The following is a 19,341-nucleotide window of genomic DNA, read 5'->3' as shown; positions in this document are numbered from 1 at the left end:
AGCAAATCGATAGGAACAGCACCACACAACCCACAAATGTACTGTTTTGGTGGAAGTAAACTTAACAAGAGGCAAGAAAAACACAGTTCTCCCTTCCTGTATGCAAAGCTTTTTTTTTTTTTTTTTCAGCTTTCCGGCTGGGCAAGTCAGGGGTTTTATCAGCTCTATCCTCCTCTCTCACAGATGAGAAAAAATGTGCTTTATTCCATTACACTGTAAATCCAATCTCATGCTTCACGCTCTGTAGAAGAGTAGCAGAAAGAGGGAATGAATGAGATGGTATGGGGAAATGTTGACACAAATCCCACAATCCCTTCGGCGACACCAGTCGGTCATTGGGGTACAGTTGAGGGATTCTGAGCAATTAACCAATCAATTAAGGGGTTGATGGGGCCCCCGTGTAGCTGTTATGGTAATACATGTGATGCTGAAGTGAGAAATGTGTGCTTGGCTCAACAAAGCACAATAGTCTGGTTGTTTATTCATTTTGTTGCCTGTTCCAACCAAGAGGTCACACGTGGGAAATCAGTGCCCTTCCTGAGGGAAAGCTTTCAAGTATACAATTAAGAAATAATTAGCAATTTGCTGCTTAAAATGTAGACTTGCACGTGTAAAGTCTATTATGTTATCACCACAGAGGGCAACAGAGCACATTCTGGTCTTATAAAACGAATGAAAACTTCTGAACATGACCGGCTTGAGAATGAGTGTCTCCATTACAGCTGTTGACTCTTCCAGCCATCTGATGGGCACCTAAATTAATAATGAATCGAAGAAGAAATAAATATTTAATTCTTTAAATCTGTTGCAAACAGCTTGTAATATTCACTGATCTGTCTCCTGTATGATTAACACAGCAATATAATGCCTTTGAAAAGCTATATGCCTTTAGAGCTCATGATGACTAAAGCAGCATTCATCTCCTGGCATCAGTTAACAAAATGTCTCGCATATGGAAGCATCACTGCTAGGTGCTGCACACTGCCAAGTGCTGAAGAAGCTGATATATGACTAATTACTGCCGAAGCTGTGATTGCCACAAAAAGCCTGCTCAAGATCTAATATTGAATATTGCAACATAACAGCAGGTCTGCTCACTGCAGGCTGCAAATATCAACTAACGACTATTTACATCTTCACTCGCTGACGTCGCTGAATTCGCTCCAGGGTTGAAACTGGTTATGATTTTTAATAGTGTAGACTGTGGATTGAGATGTCTCCTCTCTGGTCTGTCATGTTTCATACGTAAACTGTAGTAACGGTTATGTTTTATTTATTTAGAAAAATCAAGATCACTGAAACCAATCAAAATATTTAACCATGCAAGCGGCCTGGCTCCATGGATGGCAATGTCAGTCTGTCAGTCCACTGCTTTGTCCACACTAAAATGTTTCAACAGTTGTTGGATGTGCCATGAAATTTTGAAATGACATTCATATTCCCCAGAGGTTGAATCATTTATTTAGCAGCACCGGAAAATTGACCTTTTTTGGCTCATAGTGAAATATCTCAACAACTAAATTTGTGACAGATATTTAAGGTTCTTCCCTGAATTTACCTGTAGGGCCACAAGCAGGTCAATTTTTCACTTATCCTTGTTAATCTGTACTATTGATTCAACCAGGAAAGTTTGATGCAAATCCAAGCTGTAGCAGTGCACCAACAGTGGGTCACATGACACTGTCTACTGGAAAAGTGAATGGGAATTTTAATTCCAGAAACAAGGGCGCCAATCAATCCAAAATGCAATTTATTTATAATGTTGTAGAATAAAAATTCGAGCTTAGAAAAACATCTTTAAATAAAAAAGACGGACAAGGACACCCTTATATAGAATCCAATAGTTGTTTAGTTTACCAGTGTCACCACCTCTGAAGTCTGTAGCCACCAGACCGGAATCAATTAATTATGTGACTTTAAGCAGTGCATATTACCCACTTAAGTCACAGCCTTCTGCTCAGCAGAGCATATTGTTTTAAAACATTTCTTCCAGTGATGATGCCTTTTTGACTTTAGTGAAAAGGCAATCAGTTTGGCCAATACCATTAAACGATTATAAAATGTTGGTAGTCCCTTGATCTCTTTTGAATTCTTGCTTTTAAAGGCAGTTTCCTTCACATGAGCTGTCTTTGTATGGTTTGTCTAGCGTACCTTGACTGAAGTGTTCAGACATTTACTTTCATCTTGTGCAGGAGTATGCCTCAAAGATGGGAAAAGGTGAAAGTGACTCGGGAGGGGGGTGAAAAAGAAGGCATGTTCAAAGCCAAAGCAAGAGTTTCTTCCTTTTTGCAGAGTGGCCTAAATTTCCCAGAAACAAGCAGGTTTTTCCATCTTTTAATGCCGTTTTGATGGTTCCTGTTCTACTGCGTGAAGACAGGTAGACTCTCCTGAGCTCACACTCTCCATCAGTAGGCAGAGCAGCTCTTAAGAAAACTTCAGAGAAAAGTCTGTCTAAATATATTCACTTGTCATCACCCCAGTGTATACTTATGTCTTCTTTGATAAATGGAAAAGTATACATCGGACTTTACCTCCTCCACACAGCCCAGTCCAGCACTGACTTCTAACCCCCAGCTGGAGAGCTGCCAGTAATTGAAATTAATTAACTTGTCCAAAGTGTGGCAAAAACAATTACCCAAGCACCCCCTTGCTTGTCAACAAAGCTCGTTTCTCAAGAGAAGAATGGGTAGTGTGTAACAGTCCTTTGCAGTCGGCCACTACCGGAGACGTGCAGAGATGATGGATGTCTGTATTTCCAGTCGGTGCCTCCTTTCTAATGAGTTCCTCTGCCATATTGCAGGCTCATTATGAAAAAACAGGATCTGCATTGCTGAGAATAATAAGAAACGATAATATCCCGGTAATGACTATGATTATTATCAGTTTGTGCAACTTTTGCTTGCTGTTATCAGCTCTGCTGGTTATTGTCCTTTCTGTAATGGGCGGGTTATGAAAAAGTGTTATCAGCTCTGTAGTATACAAAGACAGGGCTGTGCTACATTTACCAAGCGCATACATATTTTAACATAGGTTAAACATTTCTTCCAAAGCCGTTCAGATTCTTCCATTTGTGTGTATCTGTTAGACTGACAAACTCTGAAAAGCCTCTCAGATTTTTGACATTTCTCGTTTCCGCTGCGGACCTGAGAAGCAAACATAAATCATGGTTTCCAAAACTCTGGAGATAGAAAAGCAGCGTAGCGAGAAGACCAATCTTGATTTCCTGTGCACACCTGCTTAGAGTGCATCACGGTTCACGCAAATACAAACTCCCCCTGCGCCGGCCGCTCTGAGATCGTGTAGGTGTGTTTTGTGTCTGCGCGTGAGTATGAGAAGCACAAAGACCGAGGAACAAAGCGTGTCATACACATCAGAGGGTGTGTGCATGGTTGTGCACATGTACACTCAACAATCGAGTGTTTGTGAATGTAGTATCGGTGCGTACGGTATCTATGCCCTCAGTCACCCTGTAACACGAGACGGTGCTGAAAGAAACACATTTCTTCTTCTTAGTTCGAAATTGGAGGATTTATTCCAGTTCCCTGAGACAGTTTGTCGTTGAACCATCTCTTTGGTCCCCTGTGGCCCCGAGGAGTACTGTACAGTTTATTTGTCTTCATACTCTGTAATGCTGCATTGATGTAAACGCCCATTAAGGATGTAGTTGAAAAGGTGAGAAAGTGGTTGTGACTGCAGGAAACTTTCCTGCAGATGAGATTATATTTTAAGATGGTAGCATTGCCACAATGAAACAAGATCCACTTTAAAATACTTTTTACAATTAGCCGTGCACACATTAGGTGTCATATGGTGGTTCATATGTACTCACTGGACAATTTCAAGCTTTTTAAAATGAAATATGAATCTTTAATTGAGTGATATTCCCCTTTTAATTTTGGGTCTGCCTTCAGAAGATTACAGTGCACAGGAGATGGTGCTAGTTTTCCCCACTGTAGCTGCTCTGGATTATATGCGCCTTGAGTACTTACATAAGTGGCTTTATTTTTCTATCCATTTAGCCATGGGTAGCTTTTGCCTACTCTATCTTCACTTAAATTGCTTTTGGCTTCACAAAATTACTGACTGGGAATAAAATATCTTCTTAACACAGATGAAAATCAGCAGACTGCACTCTTTACTATGAATGGCGAACGCCATGCCCAGCAGTCACATACATAATTGTCCTCTACAGCCTCACCCTCTCCATTTTGACATTAATTAATCTGAAGCAATCTCCAAACTGCCCATGGGGCCAAGACCTCACGCCTCCAAACCTTCAATTCCCATGATTGAATTTCACAGAGTTCATTTCTCCAGCTCTTAACTTTGCCACTTCGCTAATGGTGATCGAAAAAAAAAAAATAAAAATAAGACGCTGAAAAAGAAGAAGTGTAGAAAAAAAAAACTCTCACCATCAGCCATATTCTTTTTGCTATCCATCATGGACCATAGAGGGGAGGACAAAGACAAATACAGCAAGCCAGAATCTGGGCAGAGAGCGAGAAAGATGACCCCCCTGGACTCTAGTGCTGCGTTTCATTATCTCACTCAGTCCATTCATTCACTACCTTTGGATGGACTGAGCCCCCCAAAACACTCTATCACACCCCTAGGTTGAATTGCGGCGGACGGATGTGGACTGGACTGACCCAGAAGAAAAAGATAAAGCCGGAGTAAACATCTATCGATGATCTTATAAGCGAGGACAGGGAGTATAACACTAACAGTGCTAACATGCTAATGTTTAGCAGGGTAAGTTCACCATATCGGTTGAGCTTGTTAGCATGCTAACACGTGACACTTGCATGGCTAAAAAAAAAAAAAAAAAGGATGCAAGGGGTCAAAGTATCAATAAGTATCATCTCATAGCTTTAGCTGATGAATTAGCACTTAGAGATACTTCAACCTCTTTGCTGAGTGTGTCACCTCCAGAAGTGCTGTCCCCCGTGTCGCAGACATACTTCTTCTGACACTGTGACAGTTACAGCATCATTGTCCAATCTTTCTTCTCGTGGAGCGTGGCAGTGAAAGTAGTCGTTGTGGAGTCCTGGCACTACAAGGCCCTGGATGCTGCTGCTGCTGCTGCAGGGGCGCAGTAAGGCTGAGTAAGCCTGAGAAATCGCATGGCTTTGGCCCTGCTGCAGCGTGGGATGGCTCATTGAGTCTGCAGGTATGGATCAGAGTGAGGAATGACTGCAGTCTTTCACAGCTGGCCAGCTCTTTCTCTCTCTCTTTCTCTCTGTCACCCTTTCATATTCTTCCTCCCTCTGCCCTGTTTTTATTCCCCAGCTTCTTTTCTCCTTGTAAAAGACCAAACCGCCGTCCTCTGCTCTCACCCACCTGCACTCTCACCTCCCTGAGTCAACCGAACTCCTGCAACAATCGCGCATGTGTGCAAGCATCTGAGTGTGCCCGTATCTCAACCTCCACATGTGAAAATGTTGCACTCATGTGTCAGTGAGCGTGTGTGTGTGTGTGTGTGCGTGCGTGCGTGCGTGCGTGCAAGTTGCATGTCCCAGTGGTTGACTGGCTGGCTGTGTTTGCAAGGTGTGAGCTGACCTGGGGCTTGAAACGGCAGAGAAACTGCATGACAGATGGCGTGTTTGAAAGAGAGATTTGGGCACTCGGCTACGGTCAACTGAGGTCTGGCACCAAAGCAAGGGCTTGGCCTGCTGTTAGTATCTCTCTTCCCACCCCCCATCCCCATCACTGTACACACAGACACACACACAACATGGCCACGAACCATTACACATGCACATGTTAGCAAGAAGTAAACACAGCAATGAATGAACAAAGACATGCCAGGGAACTTTCTCAAATTTGTATTTTGTCCTGTTTCGTACCGGCTTTCTTCCGTGGATAAAAGATAGATAAAAGTTGGCCTTCAGTCTCTTTCATCGTGACATTACTTTGAAAATATTATTTGGTCACAGCACTTAGTAGGCTAAAAAAAAATATAAACTCGATTTCTTCAAAAACAACAGAGATGAAACACAATACAAACACTCAGTGCCACACATCCACACACACACACACACACACACACACACACACACACACACACCCTCGAACACACCCTACTGAGATCATATGCAACCAGGTGAGATATACGGGGCTCCTTTTCTGAAACTGAAATTTTTGTGGTTGCCTGGCAACTTGAGTTGGTTTGGCTGACATCAAAACAGGAATGCTGAGCAACAAAGGTTGCCACACACACACACACACACACACACACGTACACTAACACAAGCCAGAGGAGACATTAATGCTGGTGTAGGGTTTTGATTCACTCTGTGTCAGGCCATCATCCCTCCCCCGACTCTGATGGCTCATTCAAAGACACAGCATTGTTTTTAACTGATGAAACTTGGGGTGTGGCTCAAACAGCTGGAGCCTCACTCTTACATTTAACTGCAGCTCTGGGGGTTTATGCTTTTGAGCCTTGAGCGAGTGAAACATCTATTGCAACCTCAAGAGAGTCTAAAATTTCCTGAAGCAAGGAGGAAAAAAGTTCTTCAGCGCTTTCAGTGGAAGAATCTAGACGTGATCGGTGATTTTCTAACAACAATTTGACTGAGTTTTGTATCACAACTTTGTTTATTGTTCCTTTTAGTCTCTTCATTATACTTGTCGAGCACTGTCACTGCCTCTGGCATGCCATACCTTCATCCAATCTGTTCTGATATTTTTAAGAAAGCAGATCTACTCCCCGTGTGCAGCAAGAGAAAGAAAAAGGTTACCCACGCATTTCCCAGAGTTGCACAAAGTCCACTTGAAATGTAAATCTCAGCTTTACTTCTCCCCACCGTGGGCAGCCACATTTTTATGAAAATTACCTGATTTGAATTTAGATGTGGATACACAGGAGCCGAGGCATTCACTGAGGCACGTTCCTGTTTAACGAAGAGGCGTATTAGCAGGCTTGTTGACTCCTCTACGTGTCTGTCAAAAAGACAGACACACACTTTGTGTCATAGCCCTAAAGCTGTGCACGACACTGTTTGGGCTTTTGGAGCTTCATAGAAGCTGTGTTCATTCACCAGGGGATAAATGGGTAATTGAACTGCGGATGTCACTATTAAAATACACAAAGGCAGAGAAACACAGTGCTGTCACTCTCTATTCTGCTCCCCTGCTCTCACACACATGTACACACACACACACACACACACACAGAGAGAGAGAGTGGTGTCTCCATGACACCACTCTCTACATGACATTACATTCATTTCCTGGATACTTATTTTAACCATAACTACTACTTACCCTTAAAACATTTATTCCAATGTACTGAACTTGCTTTTTGTCCCCATAAGGAAGGCAAGTCCTCATCATGTGTCTGCAGATTTAGGTCCCCAGAACATGAGTAATACCTGCACACACACACACACACACACACACACATATATACACACACACAATTACATATCATATCATAGTTTGTGTTGGGGGGGGCAGAGCTGACTGGAAGTAAACAACCTTCTTTTGTGTATATTCTCAATTAGAAAACACTTTTGGCTGTTGTGCTGCAGTTACAAAACACTTCATCCGCAATTTTGGGCAGCTGGTTACAGATATGCATCACAGGGTTCAAGCCCCATTTTCAATATCCTCTCTGCTAAAGTGTCCTGGAAACTGAATCCTTACCAGCTCTGTCACAGAAAGCACAATTTTTTTTTTTTTTGGGAGATTTGCAGGTGAAAAGAGTTAAAACAAAAGAAAAAAAAACAGATGTAGTATATGCTGCTGGAATCATTACAGCACCATATTGCACTGAGGTAAACATGTCAGCTGAAACTGCCCAAATCTCCGTCATCCCACTTGTAGCTGCAGCGGGTTTAGTGGGCTTTAAAGTCCTCTCTCCTCCACCTGCAGCACAGCTGTGCGCCGCTGCCACGTCTTTCCTCGCTGTTGGAGTGGACGCGCGAAGAGGGGGCGCACTCCTCAGCCATCAAAATCCTTCTCGTGAGATGCGCAGCTGTGTCTGAGAAGCAGCGCTGGACACATCACCCACCTCCCTTCCTCTTGGCTTTTTTTTTTTTTTTTTTTTGGGTTGCTGTGCACAAGCCCTGACTGTTTAGTTAAAGGAAAGTTTTGTATGTGTGTGTGTGCGCGCGTGTGTGTGTGTGTGTGCGAGTGTGTGTCAACCCCCACCCTCCACCCGGTGCCGTTGCTTTTTCGCACCCGCGTCCTCCTCCACAGAGCGGAGGCATATTGTCTGTGGCGCAGCGCGACAGTGCAGTGTCCGATTACAAACCGTGCGCCGAGGAGCCACCGGCACAGAGCGCTCCTCTGTGGGGCAGAAATAGCACACAGGGCTCCGGAGGGACGAGAGAGAGCGCAGAGGAATCTCTACACAGAGAGAAGGAGTTTACCGAGGTGTTTTTCTTTTTCTTTTTTTCCTGTGAAGGAGACAAAGCTGAACTGAGGATATTTCATCTTCAGCTCATCTTTATTTTTGTGATTCCTCTTACCACTCTTCTCACCGGGACAAGACACGCTGCTTCGCTCCCTACTAGATGAACGGGAGCTGGGCACCTCACTTGGTAAGACGAAATCTATTCTTTTACGGATTGTGCACCGGCTTTTATTCTAAAGATATGTCTCAGGCTTTGTGCAGCCGTTCCGTTTCCAAACGCAAGGCAAGCCTATTTGTTTTCAGGAGAAAAATAAATACCTTGCGTGACTTCTCTTGCTTGTCATTAACAGTATTTTGCAGCCACATCACCTGCTTTGAAGAGGTTAAAAACCACCTTTCTGAATGGGGAAACATGGCAGCATTTTTACAGAAACCATGCACTCCATCCACAAATCCCCCCCCCCCCCCCCCCCCAAAAAAAAAAAAAATCAGACGACGTAAATAATCAGTTTCAGAAGTTTTGCATTTTGCTCTGCGGCGCCTGGCCGCTTGGTGGTGCTGGCAGAGTGCAGCCCTCACCAGGTCCATGTCCGTAAGCTTTCATCAAATTTTTATATCCAATAAATTCACAGCACTGTTTGGCTTTTCTCTCCTCTTTCAATATATTATGACAATTGATTAGGGCTTGCTATCATAGCCAACAGCCTCAGGAAATCAAGTCTAATGCATTCACTGCAGAAAGTGCACATGTACACTTTGAGAGAAGCATGAAGAATATTACTGGGTCTGATTTTTTTTTTTTTTTTAAAGAAAATAGTCCAGAAGATATCTTTGCACCAGTCCTGAAAATCATCAGCCTTGATAGCCCAAATTCAAATTGAGAGATTTTCACACTCAGATGTCTTCTGGTTTCTTGTGAAGCCCCCCCCCCCCTTTTTTTTTTTTTTTTAACCATTTCTTTCTCAAAAATGTATTATGTGGCTTTCAAGGTGTTTCTCGCTGTCAAACTGCAAATTTTGCTTCAAAGATTCTCATTCCATTTTCTTTGGTGAAATTCTGTCAGTTTTGACAGAACAGAGTAAATGCCCTTTATGAGACACTTGGATTGTGCACAGTACAATGCTAGAATTTTACATTTAATAGCGGTAACTAGATGTAGCAAGCTTCTTTTATGCTCACCAATCCTATTGAGCTTCTCAGACCTTCCATCCATACACACCTCAGACTTCAGTCTTCCCACACAGTGGCAGAGCTAGAGCTGAGTCCTTGGAAGTTTTTATGTATTGTTATTCGCACAAAAGCTCCACTTGAACTTTTCTTACACCTCGGCAAGTTTTAAATGAAACAAATTTAAATTACACATATTGTCGCATTTCTCTTTCACAAAAGTCCTGACTTACTATCCAATGTATTTGTCAGTGAGCAGCAGGTTGAATAAGATTGGTACAAGCAACATATAGAGTGGTAGAAGTTCTACTTTTGCTGTATAGGTGAAAATAGGAGATAATATATGTGAGTCAGGTGCTCACAGTTCCTGTCCCTGGCTCTCACCGTCCCTGCAGAAGGTTTGGATGAATGCTAATCCCTGACCCTGCTCGTGTTGATTAGTGCACGATGAACCGAACATAACTGTTAACTAAGTCACTTATTCAGTGTTGGCGTTTTTCAAGCCCGCGGCAAACACGCATACTCTTTTCCGCTCCATTGGTATTCACACAGTTGTTGTTTTGGTCGTGCAATCTTTTGGGACTTAAGAGTCGTTGTTGTTCATAAACACAGTCAGCTATCTCTTTGATTGTATGGCCCCAGACCCGTGAGGACGCTGTGACTCGTCCGTCCTGTCACACCAGTGTCAAAAAAAAAAAAAAAAAAAATGCCCCTTATCCAGATGGTAGAATCACTTTAGATTCACAGTGTCCGGGCCTTTATTAGACCTCGGATGCTAAAGAATCCCCCAGGGGGAAAAGAGATGAAAAAGAAATACTAAATGAGAGCGAGAGGGATGGTGTGAAAGTGCTGAATCAAGAAGAAATCATGTGACATGATGCCTTTTGGCAAACGTTGCCAATTTATATTGCAGCTGAAGCTCCAGAAAAACACTCCATGGAGGAAAAAAAAAAAAAAAACAACATTAGAGGTGCAGTGGCTGGTTAACTGATTACTTGATCAACAGGAAATTAATCTTCAAATAGTTTGTTTATTAATGGAGTCATTTTTTTTAGGCTAAAAACTCCCAACAGCTGGTTACAGCTTCTCCAGTGTGAGTATTCATATCATATCAAATCATATCATATCATGTCATATCATGTCATGTTATATCATATATCATATCACAAACAGAATATATTTGGGTTTTGGACACCTTGCACTCCGGGTAAATGAGATGGACATTCAGCACTGTTTTATGACATTTTATCAACTAAACTATTAATCGATTCCTTGATCAGCAGCACATAATTGATAATTGATAAAATGTTCATCATTTTTTTTAAGCAAAAATACCAGGTTTGACTTACTGGTTCAGGTTTTTCAGATGTTTCTTGAGTAGTAAATTTACCACCTTTGGGTTTTGGGCTGTTGGTTGGATAAAACAAGAACACTGAATACGCCAGCTTGGGCTTTGGGAGACTGTGATGTGTGTTTTTCACTATTTTCTGACACTTTGTAGATGCCAAGAATAATTCTTTAATTGGGAAAATAACTGGCAGTTTAACCAATAATGGAAATAATTGTCGGTTGCCTTCCTAAAGAACATGAACACTTGCGCTCCTGCTGCGTGGAGTCATTACACACATGAGCAGGAGATCCAGATGAGCCCATGTTACAGAAAGCAGCAGCACATTCCAGCGCTGAGAGCAGCGTATGATTAGCGTGATTGATATTTGCGCTGTGTTGGGAATTTGCCCGAGCGCTGACACAGAACAGCAGCGCAAACACAGCAATTAGTCCCAACCAGGAGAATTCCATGATAAAAATGACCTGAGCGGCCTCAGCGGGCTGTGTGGTCGCTATAGAAACCGATTGAATGACAAGCCCATTGTCGCCGACCTTTGTGATTCGACATCTCCTCGGGGGTCGAGGCCTGTTGGGAGCGAAAGTGAAAGGCATTATCATGCATGTGTAAACTAAACAGCTATTACCCTCTGGCCCCTCGGTGCTCTTCAAGGCCCTTCGGTTACTTATTTATCTGACACCAGCAAGATGGGGCTTCGGGATAGTTTGTCTCTGCACACACAGCCTCACAAAAGATCTGGCTTTATTGGCTGTGAATTGCTTGGAAGCCCTGATTTTACAAATTCTCCTCAGTGGATGATTTATTGCTTTTATGCAAGTAAACTCGGAGTCTCGAACAATAGCTGAAGTGGTTTGCTGTACTTGCCTGCTGTGCTTTGTCCTCTCACTACCACAGGCTATTTATACATCACAACCACTTTGCCATTATCTCCCTCGCTTGTTCCTCGTGCCACTTCTGATTTGAAGACGGTAGTAGCTTCAGTGAAACATCCCACATGCTCGAAGGCGCTGATTCAAAATATTTGGGTTTGTTTTTATTGCTCTTTTTCTCAGTTTTGTAGTGGCGGATACATTTCTGATCTATTCCTACACAACAAACAATGTTGCCAGGGTGAAAGTAAATAGCTCTTTCTTTTCTCCTCGACAATTCTTGCTTTGGGTGAGATGGTGCGATGTTGCTATGGCTACTTCAAGGTTTCCCGCAGGGGGATTCAAGTGCCCGTCAGTCACAAAGTAAAAGAAAATGTGGGCAAAATAAAAGTTTATCATCCATGCCACTTCTCTTCTGTAAAGGCCAAAGTGTCACGATGGTTGCCATAGAGATCATGAGGAAACTATCAAGTGGGATACACAATGCAAGCCCATCATCTCATCTGTTGTGTATCCTCACAAAAGTCTGCATGACAGCTACGGCGCTGCCACACAGATAAAGTGGAGTTACATCTCTTGCCGTCAAGGTCAGCTGTGAAGTATGAAACATGGATGGTGCCATTACTTCTTAACACATTGTGACTTCATTTTCTCTAAAGAATATTACACTGTAACAAATGGAGTAAAGTCAGTTAAAGTGCACTTAAAAAATGAAACCTGATTAGTGAGAGAGGTGGTGGGAAAAGAAATGCTTGTTTAGAAACACACACACACACACACACACACACACACATCAGTTGTCTTGTGGGACGCATCCTTGTAAAACAGGCAGGGGAACCTGTGGTAATTTCACACTGCATGCTAAACAGCACAGGGGCAGGTGTAGGAAATAACTTGAGTTCACAGTGCGGCGGGGGGGGGGGGGGGGAGTGCAGGCAAGCGATTTGTGATCCTGGATTCACTTTTATTTCTGCCGCGTAGATCCAAGAATGAATGTCTGCGGTTTTGGAGTAAAACAGCCAGTGTCATGTCCGCACGTCAGCGGGGAATTAGCGCAGCTAAAGCGGCCCTCGCTCGCCGGCACTGTTACACTACATTAGCTCCGTCCCTCTCCCCACTACAACCTCAAACCCCACTCAAATAGCAGAGGAATCTGTCTTTTAACCACGACGCCAGCACAGGAAGAAGAGAGAGACTCTATTTGGGTCACGATTAAATAATCCCCAAAGCCTCTTTTTCACTGGGGATCAAGCCAAGAGGATGTTTGAAAGGTTAAACAGAGATGGATCCAAACTTCTGTGACAACAGGAGAAGCGATTATTGTAAACTTATTTAAGTTTGGAGTTTGTTGTACTTTTCTTCTGCACTTGTATTTCTTATGAGGCTGCGCGGTGTGAGCGAGCGACTGAGGAGGAGGAGGAGGAGAGAGCAGCATAGAGTGTGTGTCGAGGTGTAATGAGTCAAGGGGGAAGAGGTGAAAAGAGGATTTTAAAATGAGAGATCGAGGAAGAATGAGCGAAGAGGCTTTGCTGGTCTTTGTTTATCGACTGATTGAGTGCCACGCGGCCATTTGAAGGGTGAAATGAGTCATGAGTTGTCACCAAACACACACAGAGACATACACACTTTTTTTTTTTTTCCCCCGTCTCTGGGCTGTCACCCAGCTGTATTTCTCGGGAAGATGAATGGCTGTGAAGCATGAATGAGAGGATCATTTGATAGCGGCGCTCAGCTCGTATATTTCTCTTTTATAGGAGCTTCGTCTCTCAGGCTGCAGCTCGTACCTCTGAGGTGAGAGCAAAAACTGGACTGCCTCCTGTGAGACTTTGACACTCTTCGCTATGTATAGTCACAGCGAAATTAGCAGCCTGCAACTGTTATTAAGGCAGGTGCACGGGCTTGCGCTTTGTGTGTGTGTTTATTTGTGTGTGATGTTGTGTTTGCCATATGTTTTTCATATCAGCAGGAATCAAGAGATGTAGCTAAAAGTCTTTCGTGGGTTGGGGTTTTTTTTTTTTTTCCTCACTCCTCATGGGACGTGCATCACCGTGTCTTATCTTTATAGAGCATATCATTATACGATAAGAAGCTCTTTTGATGTGATGTGTTTGGAACTATCTGAGCTTCATCTATCGCAGCACGGCAAACAACCAGAGAAGCTCTAATTTGATCAGTGAGAGGATATAAATACAGAAAATCCTTTAATCTTCAGCAAATGAAAACATTTAGCTCCACTTTGAAATCATTATGAAGGGGTAATCAGTGCGAAATCCTCGAAAAAAAAAAAAAATTCAAGTTGCAAGAGGATGCTTCCCTCAGCAGATGAATGAGAAAACGGATTTACAGAGCGTGCTATATTCTTTTTATCCGACCTTATATGAAAGTTTGCGATACCATCTAAAAGATAAAGGGGCCCACTACTTGTAGTTCAGCCATGCAGGAAAAATGGGAACGGAAGAGAGATACAGAGGGAGATTAGAGGAGAGATATAAAGAGAGAGAAAGGGAGATTGGGCAGCGCAGATAGAGGTGAAAAGATAAGAACTTAAGTTTCCGAGACAAAGAGGGGAGGTGCCTGCTTTTTGAAAGCAAAAGAAAAGGTAAAAGAAAGAAAGAAAAAAAAGAGGAGAGGAAGAATAAAGAGATACAAGGGGTGATATGAGAAGGGACGAGCAGGCTGAGCAGGTTTGAGAGAAATTGTTAAATACACAGGGACGGCGGTCCGGTCGCTCTCCGGATGCATCTGTCAGTGACTGAGGGCCTTAGAAAGGGAAGGACAGAGAGACGGGCGGGACGGGACAAGACGGAGAGAAAGCAGGCACACGGAGCGAAAGAAGGAAAGATGAAGGAGGGAAAGAGGGAGTAGGGAGATTTGAGAAAAAAAAAACAGATGAAGGAAGAGGAAGGGAAGCAAAGTCAACGAAGAGGACATGTCGACTGAAATATCTCCACACAGTGTCGTCCATCTGTAAAACTCAGATGTTGTTGCTACGCAACTCCAAAAAATGTAGACATGCTCGCCTGAATTGCTTCAATCATTACCTTTCACTCAAAACAATTATGGGTTATGAGCAGCGGTGAGTGATTTGAGGACTTGTTGCCCCGGGTCTCGCCTCTCAGGCTACATACACTTCTGGTACTTTAGTGCAATTTGGAAGTACTTGGACCTCACTGAAGTTTTTTTTTTTTTTTTGTTCATAATTCTACCGCATCACATTTCAGACAGAATTTTATTTCACTACATTTATTTTACAGCTGTAGTCATTAGTTCCGTATTAGATTAAGATTTTACATAAAAACCTGTCTAGTTGCGGCTCCTTTGCACATTGCACACATGTCTATGTTTCAACAAAGAGACATTCCCCTCAAGACTCACATGCTTTCATTTAAATTGTTTAAACTGTTAAAGACAAAAAGAGTTTAAATTATCCAATATTGAAAAATGAAAAATTTATATCCAGTTTTTTTCCACTTTCCTCTCTGATAATACTGTTACTTGAAGTGATGTAGCCTATTGCTACTTTTACTTAAGTGAAGGATCTGAGTACCACTTCTTCCACCACTGTATATCACTGTATACTGTTATCTTACTGCTAAGGGTTGTTGTGGCTGAATGCAGGCTGACAGGAAGCCTGCAGACGCTAGTCAGGGCTGTAAAAAAAAAAAAAAAAAAAAAACTCTTCTGCATGTTTTTCAAAAAGAAAACTTTAAATTTAAATTGAATAGAACTGAACATTAGTCGAAAAGAACAAAAGGTGGGCGTACAACATCGTGATTTAAATTATTGTCAGAGCATTAATGCAGCAGTTTACTGACTTCATTGTGTAACTTCATTGTCTGCAACCAAACTTCTGCCCATGAAAGAACAGCAAAGTAAAAAGCGAGAAATCAAGTTCGAAAACACACACACACACACACACTCATACACACACACACACACTCACTCCAGACATGAATCTCTCCTGAGTCATGTCCTTTTTCGTGGTCTTGTGTGGAGCATGAACGGGAATGTGTAGTCTACCCCAGTCGTCAGTACAATGCCGCCTCAGTTCTGGAGGTGAAACCGCACAGAGGATGTGTGGTCTAATCTAAACCACCAGCAGTGAATAACAAACCACTTTATTATTCCTTCTGACGAGCATTTCTTTTTTCCTTGAATAAACCGTCAGGAAGAATGAGCCCTCAGTTAGAAACTTGGCTGCCTGGCTGCCTGCCAGCAGTGAACACCTTGTTTTGGTGACTGCACATTTACAGTTGACTTGAAGAAGTGGTCATGTGGAGTTAAGTAACACTGTACAAGAGTGGGAGTTTGGTTTCAAGGAATATTTTGTTATGGAACATTAAGTCCATTGAAAGTCTAGCCAGGTACTGGACTTCAGTGATAACGGTATCAGTTGCTGTTAATAACAATGGAGTAATAGAGTGTCTCTTTTCCACAGACAGTGTTGCTTGGCTAATGCAGTCGTCTGATTATGCCGTTCATGAAACAAGAGAATGTTTCTATTCTCCCGCTGCGGCTCTATTGTGCTGCTGAACTCCTCCGGGAAGTGAGTTACGTTCAAGAGTTGTGCTGACTCGCTGCCTGTTCTTCTTCCCCCTGCGCTGCCCTGTCGGGACCGAAGTGGATTGTTTAAAGATTCTCCGAGATGAGATGTGTTTTCCTCCCTCTTTGCTCAAGACTCGAACAACAAATAAACACCAAAGCACCTAGAAAAACAAAACACACACACACACACATCCCGGTGTACACGTACATTTTAATGTGGCATGCCGTGTGCTGTTGTGTTGTCCCAAAAGAAGAGATGAGTGTTAAACCCTGCAGAATCATACAGTGTAGACCGAAGCTTCGACAGAGACTGGGAGAAAGAAAGAGATGCCCAGATAGGAGAAAGATGAAATCGACCAATAAATCCCCAAGAATAAACAAACCAGAGCGAGTCGAGGCAGCAGCGAAAACATACCTGTGTACAAGAAGAATATTAAAGAGTTCTGCTCTTTATTTTTCTCATGTTCTTAGTTGTGTGTTTCAGGCCCCCCGGAGGTCAGCGGAGTGATGGAGTAGCTGAAAGAAAGGCCTCCGGTTTCACTTTTCTCAGAGGCGAGTCTGCTCCTGTCGGCTGACCTCAGCTTGACCCTACATGACCCGACGCCCGACCCTCCCGACCCCCCTGCCGCCCTTATAAATAGATACACATATAGCTGTGGGAGAAAGGTGCACAGATGCACGAAAACTCTGCACTCTTTCGCTGTTCGTCGTGTCAGCAGGGGAACCGAGAAAAGTAATTATCGTTTTCTTTAATGAGGATAAGCTGAGATCATCTCAGTCAAATCATTACAAATGGAGGATAGAATGGATTTTGTTGCAGGAAGCCTTTGCAGTTGTTTTTGACTTAAGCTGTTGCGGAAATCTTAAGACAGCCACAGTGAGGGAGGGAACTCCCACGCAGAGGATACATTTCCTCTGGACTTGCCATAGCACAACACTTTGTTGCAGTGCTCTTGTTGTCATTAAGAATAGACCTCTGCCCCGCTGAAGCTAGGCCCCCTTGGCATCCCGATCTATTTTGTGCTCCACGCTGTTCCCCAAAGGCTCTCTGTGTAGAAAAGCACTCCCTTCTCTGCAACAGTTAAGGGCGAAAGGGGACTCTTTTCCTGCAGGGTCGACGTCTTGTTATTGACTTTAAAAAAAAGCACACAGAAAGGAGTTGTATCTCACAGTACGAAGAGGAAACTGTTGCTGGAGACCGTCAAGCAGCTGATACTCAGGAGGTAACTGTGTGAGTAAAGATTGTAGAGTTTTTTTTTGTATTACACAACAATGAAATATGGACATCTACTCACCATTCAGAACTGTTTTTAAGGTAAGTGGGGATGTGTTTCCTTTCCCTCCCTCTCACTCGGCATTGAAAACCATAATATTAATACAGTACTTTATTTATTCCCAGTGGGAAATAAGCATTTCCGCTCGCCCTCCTCCTGATTTGGAAGGTCATAGTGCGAGGGTGGGATGCAGTAACTTACCCAAGGACACCGCCGACCCTTGTGTTCAGTCTTTAAAGGCGGTGTTGTGTGTTAATGGGCTTGAAACAACAGCGGCTTCGGCTCCTCTGAGCTGCGTCGGCCCAGAACAGCCCCACAGGCGGCGGCGGGAGGCCCCCTCTGTACACAATAAGACCCGCTATAACCTGTCATTGTCATCGGCAGAGCGCCACACCCTCGGCTGTCTGAGCCCCATGTATCATAATTAACGCTTTCTCATTCCAAATATACATTTCGTCTTCTTGCCTGGTTTTGAAAAGATGTGAGTTTAGTAGGCTAATTGCACATGTGCACACATGCACGCTCCTAGTATGATTTCTCCTCTCACTCCTACGTCTAGGGTTCATCAACTAAAGCAATTATAGTAATTGGCAGGTTACACTCACTTTACTTCATCTTTGATTCGCCCTCTTTACTGCCTCTTAGTCGTCCTTTTCCTCCCTCATAGTGAGAATCGCCGAACTCCTGCGTCGAAAATACGCCTCCAAGAAGCTGCAAAAGTCAGTCAGCTGCTGGCAAAATACCTTCAGCAGAAAACACTAAAACACTCCTAACATAAAATAATCTGTGTCCGCTTTTAGCTGCAGAGGGTGATTACTGTGAAGGGGGTAAAGGATGTTAATTGCAGTGCACAGTTACATGATTTACCGCTATTGTTGTAAAGCAGTGGTAGCAGAATGCACCTAAAGAAACAATTACACAAATAATACTGTTATTTCCTCCATCGTCGGCAGGACTATAATTTAGCCGCACGTCTGATTCAGCATCTGGTCCCACACACAGACTGCCACTCAAGATGACCTGTTTCTCTCTCTACTCTCTTTTCGTTTCACATCCACACATAACCACTTCCAATGCGCTGTACGCAGAGACCAATGCAACTTGACGGGGGTTGATGAATGCAGCTCATCCAGCTGTGTCATTCTCTTGAGGACAGAAAGCTTCTCGCACGTGTTAAGATACATATTTCCACAGCCGCGACAAGATGAATGCTCACGCAGGAAATGCATTTATGGATTGGACATAAAGCAATGGCGGGATAGTTCAAAGATGCACAAAGTAGAAGTGGACGTTACAGTTTTGGTGAGCTGGGAGATGAAGAAGTAAGTAACAAGAGTTGGAGTTAAGCACACCTGGAGGCCACATGTGCCCCCACCCCACCCCCCCGCCAGCATCCTGGGTTGGAAAACTCCGTCGTCATCATTATAACTAAGGGTGGAGGGGATCATTAAGTCATTATTTATGGGCTTTCTGCTGTTTTATCACCTCCAGACGCAGTCTCACAATGCAGACACCCACACTCTCAGCCCCAGTAGAATAACATAATTGTATGAGGCAGCCAGGGGGGTCCCGTCTAATAGAAAAAGTGCAAACATTAACAGTCTGGCCCAGTTGTAGACAAGTCCTTATTTTTTTTTTCTTCCCTGTTAGGGCTCGTTTACACCTTGTGTTTTTTATGTTTATTTACACGCTGCTCCCAGGATGAAACCACGCGTCCGGATTTGCAGGAATGAGGTAGCAAAAGGGGGAGTTTGTTTTGTTTTTTTTTTACAGCCA

General features: G+C 43.3%; 1 protein-coding gene across 3 annotated transcripts in view; it reads left to right on the top strand.

Moving 5' to 3' along the window:
* The first annotated feature begins 7,959 nt into the window (after positions 1 to 7,959).
* Positions 7,960 to 19,341, top strand: part of sema5a (sema domain, seven thrombospondin repeats (type 1 and type 1-like), transmembrane domain (TM) and short cytoplasmic domain, (semaphorin) 5A) — a 120,891-nt gene continuing 109,509 nt past the window's right edge. For 2 of the 3 annotated variants that reach the window (XR_008826113.1, XR_008826112.1), the window contains exon 1: positions 7,960 to 8,549. The gene's annotated coding sequence lies outside the window, so the exon portion shown is untranslated. The remainder of the gene's footprint in view (positions 8,550 to 19,341) is intronic. The other variant, XM_056364314.1, reaches the window with a different exon arrangement.

This window comes from Seriola aureovittata, chromosome 20 (genome assembly GCF_021018895.1).
Source record: "Seriola aureovittata isolate HTS-2021-v1 ecotype China chromosome 20, ASM2101889v1, whole genome shotgun sequence".
Taxonomy (NCBI): domain Eukaryota; kingdom Metazoa; phylum Chordata; class Actinopteri; order Carangiformes; family Carangidae; genus Seriola; species Seriola aureovittata.
Note: the sequence above shows the minus strand (reverse complement) of the source record. Positions and strands in the feature narration are given on the sequence as shown.